Here is a 12,728-nt window from a genome sequence, read left to right as displayed (position 1 = left end):
AACTTGTTGCATGGTCAAATGCCATGTGGATGGCTATTATTATGCCATGAGTCACACTTGCTATCTGTGTGGCTAGACTATTAGGGCCACGTGGCACAATGACTAGCACTGCTGGGATATATCACTGTGTTGGTGAAATATTCTTTCTGCTTTGATGAAATGTTTGTTGATGTCGTCGAGTTTAAATATCGCGTGCCAGATTTTCCATTTTGTCAGAATCTTCTTGCCGAAGGTAGATTTTTCAGACTTGTAGCGGGGGCCGGACAAAATCTTCGATGGGGTCACAATTTAAAATCCCACATTTGTGGCTGGGGTATGGGCATATGCATTTTTAAACACAAGCCCATTGGTTTTGTTTCAAATGTGAGGGACCAATTAATTTAATGGTCACCAAAATGTCTGTGTGCACTAGGTGCCTATGGATTATATTTAAAATGCATCAAAATATAATAATCTAACCATAATACAGAGCCGAGCTGGGGTGTCACTGCCGAGTTCAGAAAAAAAAATTTCTATGCTATACTAACTGAAAAAATCTAAAAAATATTCAGCTAGAAAAATAAATTGTAGAGAATCAGATCCAAAAAATAATAATCAGATCAAATAAACAATTATACCAAAATTGCAAATTGGGGCTTTCGAGTGTCGGTTTGCAAAATTTTTTTACCTCACGATCAACTTTCACCTAATATAGGCAAATTTATAGCTTATCTTCACCGAATCAACACTCCAAACACAACGGTGAAGTTATATCTAGCTCTAGACATTCTCAATTTTTGCGGATCCTCCAGATTTGTGTCGAGGTGCTAAAGCATGAACGGTCTCAAACAGCTATGTGATGAGAATCTTCCTCAGTTTTGATACCATGTAAGAATTTGGCTTAGGCTAGAATTCACCAAAGAACTAAAGAACTCAACACAAGCACACAATAGACCAAAATAGACAGAGTATGATCAAAATGACAATATTCATTCAATAACAGGTTGAGAGTACACTAGGAGTGCTTGAATATACAGGCCTTAGGAGAGCTTCTAGAATGCATAGAAGTTAGCATCCTGATATGTAATAAAACTAGGCACATGTCCACCAAATATGGGTTATCCTCAATTAAGCACGAGATTAAGTGCGATGATGTGAGGATAAGCCTAAAATGGTGTAGCACACAAATCAGTGGTGTAGACGACATGTGCTAAATGAGGAGTGCAGATAACTATGTTGTCATCATTGCAACTTAATGAATGATGCATACTCCTGTGTTGTAGACACCATGTGAATAATTAGAGTTGTGTAACTCAATGAGAGTACACAAACTCCTAAGTTTCTCAGCTAAAATAATAATAAAACAATGCAAAATAATTAAATAATGCATTAACCTAAGTAAAACTTAAGTGTAATAAGTAAATACTTATTTACACCAACACTTACCTCTATGTCTAGACCCTCCTAAGATTTTTTGGATTTCATTGATTGATAAGATTCATTTGAAAATAGCAAGATTGAAAGGCTCCCTCCTCAGTTAGGTAGGGAAGATTATTGTCTTGAAATCCATCCTTCAAAGTATTTTGCTTTATGCTTTGAGTGTGTTCAAGATTCCTAGAATGTTTTCTATAGCTACTAAAAAAATTTAGAAGCTCTTCTTATGGACTAGTATGAAGAAAATGAAAAGATTACCTTTGATTTCTTGGGAAAAAGTTTGGATGCCTATCAATAAGGGTAGACTTGGATTAAGAAGAGTAACTACTATGAATGAATTTTTGTTGGCCAAGTTCTTATGGAGATGGCCCAAGGAGGAACGGGAATGGAGGCACACTTGGGTATTGGTCTTAGATTGGTTTTGATAATTGAGTCTCAACACACTTAACCAAATTCTCAAGATAATATCGAGTATAATATAGAAGCCAATCTATAGTGTGTGCTGAGCCATAGAATTCAATAGGTGATGAGTAAACTTCAAGTGTCAAGTGAAGTTCAAGTGCCAAGTGATAAGTGATGCTGAGTCATTATAGGTGCTGAATAGAGTATCTATGCTAAGTGAAATAGAATTACTATAGGATCTGAGTGAGACAGAATTCCTATATGTACTGAGCATCAGTAAATAGTAAGTGTCGAGTAAAATAGAATTAGCATATGATTTTGTGCCTTCACAAACTCAGATGTAAACCATTTTTGAGCTAAATCAAGATGAATCTCAAAGGATCTTGAAGATAAGATTGAATCTTTTGCATTACCTATGTAATTAGCATGAAACTAATAAGAAAAATGGAGAAGTCATGCAACCAATAGGAAAAGTGAATGAATTGAGTAGGAAATGAAGAGTGAATACTAATCATAGATTCATAGCTAACCATATTTCTTTAAAGCCTTTAAAAGGAGGATGAAACCCCATTGTATGCGCAGATGAGAGAAGTGTATGGGTGAATTATAGTGAAGTGCAAAAGGGTGTAAAGACTTAAAGAGAGCATAACAACATTTCATAATTCAGTTGATCAAGAATAAAGTATCAAAGTTTTGAGAAGAGACATATTAGATCAAGCACAGATTAGAATAGATAGAGCAGAATGAGGATCTGGAATCACCAATTGAAGATTGCAAGTCATCAGGTCAAGACTTTCTAATACTCTCTAGCCATTGTATTAGGAATGAAAATCCTATAATGATAGCTTGGTCTAATAGCCATGTGGTAAATCATTAAACAAGGTGCTAAATCCATTAACAAGGTAACATTCCAAGTGAGTGTTTGTAAATCCTTTAACCAAGTCACTTTTAATATGGTGTGAAGTCTTTAACAGGACTAACCTTTCATAGGGTAGACCATTAGAAGTGGTCAAACTTTGTAACATTAAACAATTACATATTGTTGTAGTGATACTTTGTGGGTGTCATCCCCACCCTAGTTTTACCTTCTCATTTTGGAGGGTTTATGGGTTACCAAATTTTTGTGTTATCTATTTTCATGAATGTCTTTACTTTCATGTTTATTAGATAAATTAGATGCATGTGAATGATCTTAGCTAAAAGCTTTTGAAAAGATTAAAGCTAGTTACTTTTGATTCACTCCCCCTCTCAAAAGTAAACCTTCCCACTTGTAAATTGCAACTATTGTTATTAGAGCCAAGTTCTCACAAGGAGGAGCCTTATAGCTTGGAGAAAACATCTAGAAATGGAAGTCTAAAAACTTGGGAAGAACATAGAGAATAAAAAAAATTGATATACAACTTGCCCTACACACTTTGGAAGAAGCTAGAGAAGAACAAGGAAAATATCTAAAGAGAAGAAGAGAGATTGCCATAGCTAAGAATGATACACAATAAAAGGAGATTGACACCTCAAAATTGTTTGCAAATGGAGATTTCAAAGAGTTTGATGTAACAATAGCAGACCTAATGGAGAAGAACAAAGCCCAAGTAGAAGAAATTAGAACTCTCAAGATTGAACAAGAATCACAAGCCATGATGCTTTGTGAGGTAACTAAACAGAAGAAAAGAGCTATTGAAGATAGGGCTATTCTTGAAGAAGACAAGAGAAACCTTGCCAATAGACTAGAAGAAAAGTCAATTGAGCTTGCAAAAATTTCAAATATGCAGTTGGACACCCTAAGTCATATGATCAATACACACCATGAACTAAATGTCAAGGATATCGAGATCTCTACACTAAAGATGCGAAATGAACAACTACAAAACAACCTAAAAAGAGAGAATGATATTGAAGAGAGCTTCAACAAACCTAATGAGGCCATCAAGTACTTTGAGTAGCTATTGAAATCACCAAGGGCTAGCAATGATACTTCAGGACTAGGATATACTAGAACTAAATGAGGAGAGTCATGAAAAACTATGAAAGAAAGGGGTAACAAAGGTAAGAACACTAAACCTACTTGTCATTTCTGTGGTAAAAAAGAACATGCCTCTAATGTATGCAGGGGCAAGAATACTCATCAACATGATAAACCTATGAATGTAAGCCACTGTGATAAGTGCAACAAGTAAGGACATCAAGAACATAACTACAGGACTAGGACTATCAGAACACCAAAATTTGAAGGTCGCTACTATAATTGCAAGAAGTATGGACATAAAGCATTTGAGTGCAGACCAAAGCCTATGTGGACACCCAATCAGCCAACAAGAGGAAATAACCATGGATATCATTACAATTGGGACTATAAAACCAGGTATAGCTATCATTACTATCAGGAATATGGACACATTCTTGAAAATTGCATAAGGACACATTTTAGTGGAAACTACAATAGATGCTTAAGTCAAACCACATGTTTCAGTTGCTTGAAGACTAGTCATATCAGTAGGAATTACCCAACAAGGCCAAAGGCACCCAACTCAAAGAACAACAAAGGAAAAAGGAAGGTAGATGTTGAACACATTAGAGGAGAAATGAATAAGACATGGAAGAAGAAAGATGGGAGTAGCATATCAAATGAAGAGATTACTTCACCTAAAAGGTCAAGTAGTCACACTTCATCAAACTAAGTACAAGAAGGCATGAGGGATTGATTTACATAGCTTTATCATACATCAATTCCTAAACAAGAAAGTACTGATAAGAAGAGATCAACATGATTAGAGATAAGAAGTCAAAACTTCAAGTTTTGATAAGTGTTGCCAAGTTTCCCTCAGATGTTGAGTAAAATCTTAGTACATGCCGAGTTGATAGTCAAAATCAATAGAAGCTAAATGAGTAGTTGCATTCGAGTTGGTTGTGGAAGCCAAGTGAATAGGAAAAATTAGTTGAAGCTGAGTGAGGGATACTTTTGTGGATGCCGAATGATGAAAAGACAATGAAAGCCGAGTAATGCATAAATCCTTAAGAAGCTGAGTAGACTATTGTAAATGCACTAAGCATTAGATGAAATGAAAATAGGGTATATTATCACATTTTCAATTATTTTTTCTTCATCATGAATGAAGAGCAAAGACAAAAGGGAGTGCAAAACAACTTCAATGTAGAGAATCTAGCATTTGAGCCAATTTCAATAGCGATTTAGCATGATTTCATCAAATTTGAGGTATTTACATTTGTGTCAAGTTACATAGTTTCATATTTTCTTTGTGTTCAAACTCTAGATAATAAAAATGACTTCTAGCTCTAGGAAAACATAGGAGAAGGAACTATTTGAGGTCCACCTAATGTCCAATGAAGTAAAACAACTAGATTTTTGGCCAATCCTTTAAGTGGCATATAAAAATGACCCAGCTAGAGCCCTATCCATCATACCCACTAAGTTAGTTATGGTTCAGGATGTTAGAAGATGCTACCACTATAAAATTGGAGCCACAAGAGACATGGAGATGAGGGAAGCCCATGAGAAATTGTGTGAAAATGGAGTTCTAAAGGAAGAATATTAGATTGTTGAGAAGAAGGGTTTCATGTGTACCCTAGGATTGCCAATAGTTTTCAAAACTGAATGGATCAGTATAGTGCTTAGCAAGATACATGATGGAAGCTAATGATTGGAGGATGGTCCAATGAAAATTATGAAAAGGATTGTACATAGAGTGATAGGGTACCCAACCCTAGATTGACCAAAGACACTTACGAGTGATTCTAAGGAAGTAATTGAAAAGAACACTAGTGCTAAGTGGAATAGGAGATGAATGACAACAGACACCATTCAAGACCTCCTTGTTGACTTTGTTGTTAGAGCCATTGCACATAAGTTCTACCAATCCAGTAGACTTAACAGTATGCCTTGCATTGCAGTGGATGTGTGCTATAAATTGGTGAAAAAGGATCATACTTATGATCTTGCTGAATGACAACTACAAAAATTAATGAGAATTTAGTACCAATAAGAAGAACCAAGGAAGCTCAATGCAAGTTTGGTGCTATTTTGATTTGCATATTCTTCTATATCTAGAATGAGTTTCCATCTTTTGGAAAAGTGGTATGGAAATAAAATAGGTCTATCATAGCTCAAGTTAATGAGTATATAGAACAAATGGGAGCTAATTTTGAGACCCTAATGACTAGCTATTTTGAAGACTTCAAGAAGACCATGAAGCAAAGGCTAAGACTACTAGTTTCATTGGTAGAGAAGCTTGTAAATGATGTATTCTTTCTTGTAGATATTGACTAAACCTATATTCTAGTTGTTATACCAAGAGTTAGATGGTCAAGACCTCCTGGCTATGAAATACATATAGATGAGGCATTAGTAGCTAAACTGCACAACTAGCTGAGGAAGTAGACAAGAGTGCACCACATTTTGGAACCTATGATATGGTTAGTTCAAATGTGGATATGGAGTTAAAGACTACCTCCACACGAAAGAAGAAAAAAAACTTGTGAAGAAGTTAAAGGCCAAATTTGGTGAAGGCATGACAAAAGATGAAGAAGGTTTAAGAAGTAGAAGAAGATGAAGAGGAACAAGGATAAGAAACACTTGCATTAACCAAAGGCATGGGGGAGGATGTAGAAGAATAGGAAGCTGCCAAGCAAGAAGCACAAAACCTAGAGCCAAAGAAGAGAAAAGCACAAAAACAACCAATTGCATAGCCCAAGGGGAAGAAGAAAGTAACAAAGCCAAGCCTAGGCAAGCAAACTACAAGAAAATATACTAGGGAAACAACTCAAGTGGCAAAGGAATAGGGAAGAAAAGGGCCATAGAACAAGGACAACTTGTAAAACAAAAGAAAATAAGAAAATATGTTGTACCTCCAAAGTCAGACGAAGAAAAGAAAAAGTCTAATAATGATCAATTCAGATTGGTAAGGCATTCTACCATGTCTAAATTAGAAAATGTTTGTAATAACATTAGAGATAATATAGATTTAACTAGTTTAAAGACCATTGATTTTAATAATTTTTCAAGAGAAGAATGAAATATAGTGGAAGAGTCCATCTACACTATGATGGTTAAGTTCAAGACCACCCCACTTGAACTAGATAATTCTATGCCTAAGGAGCTAAGCTCTGTTGTAGAGAATAAATGACATTACTACCTTAATATGGAGAAAGAAATAAGGGAGTCAACATTGGCTCATGTAATGCTAGACCTTAAAAAAAGTCAAATAACTAAGGCCAGTAAGAAACATGGGAGAAAATTTGCACCCAAATACAAAGCCTTTAGCATCTTACAGAATAAAATAGAAGATGTTGTAAAGAAATCCACACAAAAGTGGAAATTAATTTATGGATTAACTACTTTCAAGGAAGGGCAAGAAGATCCCTTTGAGGGAAAAAATGATGAGGAGGAAGAGGAAAATGAGAAAGATGAGGAAGGAGAGAAAGAAAAAGAAGAGGAAGCAGTGAAGAAGATACAACAAGGTGAAGAGGCAATAGTTGAGGAGCAATAGCCAGAATAGAGTGTCCAAGACACCCAAATGCCACCATGAAGTCCTCCACATACGACACCTATAGAAATATTAATTTCCAAGGCTATTCCTGACACCTTAGGTTATAACATCAATCCATTGACTACAGAGGATCTCAAAAAGATCCTCTACCAAACCACATTGCAATCACAATTGTGCACAAATCCTATTTTGGTGAGTGTAGAAGAATTGCAAAATGTTGTAGCAAAGATCACTAGGGAGAAGGTGACCACACAAGAACAACCTTCAAAACCTCCCATAGCTAAAGAAGATAAATCAGAGAGCAAGAAGCACATAATACAACTGCTAATGTTGATCATATAGTCATAGCAACAACAACTGCTGAGGAGCCAACAAAGGAACAAACAGGACAAGATGTTCCTACAACACAAAGCCAAGCTACACCTCCTCAAATCATTGTCATTGATCAAGGCAATAGAAAAGATGATCAAGAAGAGGTGAAAACCCCTAGAGAAAGAGAGCAAGAGGCAATATAGACACTGGTGAACTTGCCTACCTTACAGACTCTTACCAAGTAGTTGTGCACTGATGTAGTGCCTCTACAAATTTCACCACTAGGCTCTAGCTCCACTAAGGTAGCAAGGGTATTTCACTATAGAGACCATGCACTTGATGAGAAAATAGTCATACCTAGTTATGACTATAAAAAAATGAACCTAGCATAGATTAATGAAGTGTGGGAGGCTCTAGAGAGGAAGAAGAAGTAGGAGATACTCAAAAATGATTATAGACAAAAGAAAGCACATATGCCTTGATGCATTCAGCTTTCCTGTACCTAATGAAACTAAACCCATGATGGAGGAATTGTCCAACATATTGGGCTAGGTACAAAATGAAGACCTTGGTACAAATATTAAATTATTGGAATGATCTAAAAAGAAATTTCAAATGAAAGTTAATGAGAAAATATCTAGTGAGATAACACTTTCACAAGTGGAATTGGCTAAGAAGACAAAAAAGGTTGAAAATAGTACTTGAGAATATATTCTCATTGTACTCCAAATTGTGTGACTCATCATTTTTTACACAAGAAACTAGCCAAAGAATACTGAGCTTGGAACAAAATCTTAAGATATCTAGCACAGAGCTACCAAAAGATTCAGCTCAAGGTGAGAAGCATTTTGCAACAATGCTTCACACCTAGAAGGAGTTAGCTATATTGATAGCAGAAGAGGCCAATGTCAAGGCCAAGTTGATATAGATTCAATTTTCCATTAACACCCCATCTAGAAGTTCTACATAAGGAAATGGCCTATGCAAAAAAAGTTTTAAAGAAAGATCCTAATCTTTCTACCTTAGAACGCCTAGTACATCTTGCAGCAAAGATAACCACCTAGCACAATTCGCTAGAAATTGCCTTAGATAATTGGGATGCTTCTTTGAAGATGATAATGGAGGTAAATAAAACATTTTTATCTAAATATTCTATTAATTCTTAGGACCCTTTGACATAAGTGTCAAAAAAGGGGGAGATAATGGATTATAGGGGAGAAATTACATTTTTGAAGATATTCATTATGCATAATTCATTTCATAAAATAATAATGAGGGAGATACTACATTTTTTGATGGAGTTAATAAAGAATATCCAAAGGAGAGATATTCATGTAACACAATTTTGAAAAAGAAATAAGGGAATAAAGCCAAAAGGATGCAAAAATTGCAATAAGATGTGAAAAGGGGAGTAGAAACAAAGGGAGATTAGAAACAAATAGATACAAAGTATAGAAAAGGTAGAGTATCAAACACATTAGCATGAGGTAAATTCAGCACAAGAGTCTTTGGTTGCAAGAGTGGAATTTTTCTTACAAAAATGGCACATCAGCTTAGGGGGAGGTTACAAATTTTTGAGGTATACAAAATTTTGAACAAGTTTTTGAAATTTTTTACATATGATGAATAGAATGTGTAGTATACTCATAGAGATCAGATTCACAATGTTTAGTTAAGTGTTTTTGCCACTCATGTCAAAGGGGGAGATTGTTGGTCTTAGATTGGTTTTGACAATTGAGTGTCAACACACTGAACCAAATTTTCAAAATGATTTTGAGTATAATACAAAAGCTAAGATATAGTGTGTGCCGACCTAGAGAATTCAATAGATGCCAAGTGAAGTTCAAGTGCCAAGTGATAAGTGCTGCCAAGTCATTATAGGTGCCGAGTGAAACATAATTTCTATAGGAGCTGAGTGAGATAGAATTCCTATATGTGTTGAGTGTTAGCAAATAGTAAGTGTTGAGTAACACAGAATTAACATATGAGTTTGTGCCTTCACGAACTTAAATGTAAACCATTTTTTAGCTAACTCAAGATGAATCTCAAAGGATCTTGAAGATAATATCAAATCTTTTGCATTACCTATGTAATCAGCATGCAACCAATAAGAAAAATGGAGAAGGCATGAAACCAATAGGAAAAGTGAATGAATTGAGTTGGAAGTGAAGAGGGAATATTGATCATAGATTCATACCTAACCCTAAGTCTTCGAAGCGTTTAAAAGGAAGATGAAACTCCATTGCATGTGTAGATGAGAGAAGTGTATGGGTGAATTATAGCAAAGTGTAGAAGCATGTAAAGACTTAGAAAGAGCAGAAAAAAATTGTGCAATTTAGTCAATCAAGAACAGAGTATCAGATTTTTGAGAAGAGACATATTAGATCAAGCAAGGATCAAAACAGACAGAGCATAACAAGGATTTGAAATCAGGAATTGAAGATTGCAAGTCATCAAGTCAAGACTTTCTATTACTCTCTAGCCATTGTATTATGAATGAAAATCCTATGATGTTAGGTTTGTTTAATAGCCATGTTGTAAGCCTTTAAACAAGGTGGTAAATCCTTTAATAGGGTAACATTCCAAGTGAGTGTTTTTAAATCCTTTAACCAGGTTGTTTTTAACAGAGTGTAAAGTCTTTAATAGGAAAAACCTTTCATAGGGTAGACCATCGAAAGTGGTCAAACTTTGTAACCTTAAACAGTTAATATTGCTACAATGATAATTTGTGGGTGTCATCCCCACCCTAGTTTTACGTTCTCAGTTTGGAGGGTTTTTGGGTTACCAAATTCTTGTGTTATCTATTTTCATGCATGTCTTTACTTTTATGTTTATCAGATGAATTAGATGCATGTGAATGATTTCAACTAAAAGGTTTCAAAAAGGTTTAAATTAGTTACTTCTGATTCACCCCCCTTCTCAAAAGTAAACCTTCCCACTTGTAAATTCCAACATTGGGATGATAAATATAATAGGGATAACCATAATTTTAATCAATTTCTTAATCATGATTTGGTGAAAGGGGATTCCATGATATGGAAAAACACTTCGAAATATAAACACATCATCAAGAAAGGGACCAAATGGAAGGTAAAAAATAGAAGGACTATTCATCTTGGGAAGATCCTTGGATCCTTGATCATCCATTTTATGTTGGTCAAAGGTGGAGTAATTATATGGAGCAATGTAAGAATATCTTTTTTACTTTTGTTGTGAATTACTAGGAGAATAATTTTTGACTAGATCTAAAAAGTGTGGATGAGAACGTGGTTGAACTTAACAAGTTTTTGAATGCTATATTTTTAAGTCAAGAGGAGGATGAATTGATATGGAACCATGATCCTAGTGGAATGTACTCTATTTCTTCGGCATTTGTCAACTCTTTCGATATGCATCCTAAACCCTATTGGGCCAAGGCTTGGGTGAACAGTATGACACCTAAAATTATTATTTTGTTTTGGATTCTTTAGTGGGATAAGATCTTGACTATTGATAATTTAATCAAGAGAGGGTTCAATATTGTTAATAGATGTTACCTTTCCAAGAGTGATGTTGAGTCTGTCAACCATTTAACTCTACATTGTTCTTATACTAAAAAGATTTGGGAAAGGGTGTGTGGTCTGATGAACATTGATTGGGTCTTACCTGTTACTACCCAAATGTTCTTCATTAGTTGGAAGCCTCCCTCTAATAATTCTTTGATTTTAAGATTGTGGGATTTTATTCTTCAATATCTTTGTGCGGGCATATGGAAAGAAGGCAATGAAATCATGTCTATAGGTGTTGAATCTAATTCTGATAAAGTGTTTAGTAAAATTAAGGCTATCAAAACTAATGGATTGGGAGAATAACATCACAATGATTGGTAAGAGTAGGTGACTCAAAATTGAAAACTTGTTAGCTTGAGCATGAACCAGATGTCCATCCTAATCCAAGAGATAATGTGAGATGGGATTAGCCATTAGTGGATTGGTATAAGATAAACTTTGGTGGGGCTTCCAAGGGAAATATGGGAATTTCTGGTTGCAGTGTTGTTATTAGGGATGCTTATGGAGAGAAAGTGGGTTGTATGGCTATTTCTATTGGCAACCAAACCAATCATGTTGTTGATTCTAGCACCACCCTACATGGTCTAATTTTTGTAAAGAGTTTAAATTCGAAGAAGGTTTGTTGGAAAGAGATTCTTTCAATATCATAAATTGTCTTAATAGAATCACTAAACCTTCATGGACTATTAGTAATATTATCTTTTAGGCCATTAATATTATTAAGACTTTTGAAATATGTATTATCTCCCATAACTTTAGGGAAACAAATAAAGTTACTAACTAGGTAGCTAATGTGGCTTGTTTGAGTGGAAAAAAGAACATTTGGAATAATAATGATCTTTTACCTATTGAAGGTCACCTATTTATTGATTATGATAAAATGGGTAGTAGGCAAAGATGTTATAATAATGATGACCATGTTAGTAATTCACATTTATGCTTTGGACACATTTGGAAAGTGGTGTGTTATGATTTCTAGAATGGAGTGGTGGGTTATGATGTCTAGAATGGAGTGCTTTATGCCACATAGATTGTGGGTTTTAGTTACCATTGAGACAATTGACTATGATATTGACTTGGGTGTTCTTCTGCACAGGGTCTTTTGTGAGATATCAAAGTAGCAGAATTGGTGAGAAGAATATGGGAGGGAAATGAAAGAAAGTTGAACCTACCAGTTGTAAGGAGTGGAAGCAAAAAAAAGGAGGTGTGGGAAATTCTAAAGCATGGGAATTTCACCAGTTTTATGGAAAAGCTTTGAGGGAATAACCCTGCTATTACTCAGCAATTTATTAAGACTTGGAAGGATGGATCTATCCTTATTTAAAATCAAAGAATGGAGATTTTGGAAGAGATTATTCTAGAAGCCATGAGGCTGGATATGGATGGCACCAATTTCTACCAAAAAACATAATCAACTAGCAAAAAATGGTAACTCTTACTACAATATTATCTCTATTTCCTAAGATTCATGCTATTTATGATCATTGAATACCTTATTTTGGATGTCCATTTCTTGAAGCTTTATGGTTGTCATTTTATGTTGGCTAACCAT

The sequence above is a fragment of the Cupressus sempervirens genome, chromosome 9 (assembly GCF_028749045.1).
Source record: "Cupressus sempervirens isolate cs-2001-9-10 chromosome 9, ASM2874904v1, whole genome shotgun sequence".
Lineage (NCBI taxonomy): Eukaryota > Viridiplantae > Streptophyta > Pinopsida > Cupressales > Cupressaceae > Cupressus > Cupressus sempervirens.
Note: the sequence above shows the minus strand (reverse complement) of the source record.